The following is an 873-nucleotide window of genomic DNA, read 5'->3' as shown; positions in this document are numbered from 1 at the left end:
TGTCAGCCCTGAAATGTCTAAAATTAATGTTCCCCTGATGCCATGATAACATAAACTAAAATCTCCCAAATTCTATCTCTAGCATATCATTTTTCCTCTATTCCTCTTAGTCTCATTATTATTTTCCTGAGTTTGCCCCTCTTTTAATCCTGGGGTTAAGTTTCTTAGTCCCTCTATCTTCAATAAGTATATTGATATTACAGAGAGAATCTGTTATGCCTAATAGTGAAATTCTTACATATCTGGGCCTGATGGGCCATTAATGAAGCAGAAGAATGGTAGTCAGTAAATATGCATAACATTATGATAAACCTGTTTCTAGTTCTGTCTTTTGCTAGTTATATATCCTTGGGCAAATTATTTAACTCGCTTAGTTCCAGTTTCCTCATCTGTAGAATGGAGAAAAATAATAATACCTTCTAAGTAGAGTTACTGTGAGAATTAAATAAATTAATGCATGTAAATCACTTCGCTCAATGCCTGACGCACACTTGATAAATCTAAACTTATTTTGTTATTATTACTTGTTTAATTAGATGTAATATATATTCTACAATTGGAATGATACAGTAAACAGTTAGCATAGCCCATGTGAAAAGATGACATGTACATTTGTGAAAGCTTTCATATTTTAAATGAAATTAATTGAACAAAAGCTCAAAGATGAGATGCTAAATCTTGATAGTAAAATAAAATATGGAGACTGGAGGGCCAATGAGACAAATTGAAAACCAAAATAACATGACTACAAATCTAATAAATAAATAAGAAAAACTGGAGACAGTAAACCTGGATGAAAGTCATTTCCATCAATAGGAAGAGCTTTTTTGTATCCTCAGGGAATGGAGAGAGAGAGAGAGAGAGAGAGAGACA

General features: G+C 32.4%; 1 non-coding gene across 1 annotated transcript; it reads left to right on the top strand.

Moving 5' to 3' along the window:
- Positions 1-528: 528 nt before the first annotated feature.
- Positions 529-634, top strand: LOC133082786 (U6 spliceosomal RNA). The gene has a single exon (XR_009699008.1). It is a non-coding gene; the product is annotated as a U6 spliceosomal RNA (small nuclear RNA).
- Positions 635-873: the final 239 nt, after the last annotated feature.

This window comes from Eubalaena glacialis, chromosome X, assembly GCF_028564815.1.
Source record: "Eubalaena glacialis isolate mEubGla1 chromosome X, mEubGla1.1.hap2.+ XY, whole genome shotgun sequence".
NCBI classification, from domain to species: Eukaryota; Metazoa; Chordata; class Mammalia; order Artiodactyla; family Balaenidae; genus Eubalaena; species Eubalaena glacialis.
The sequence above is the reverse complement of the archived record's forward strand: the minus strand, read 5'-3'. Positions and strand labels throughout refer to the sequence as shown.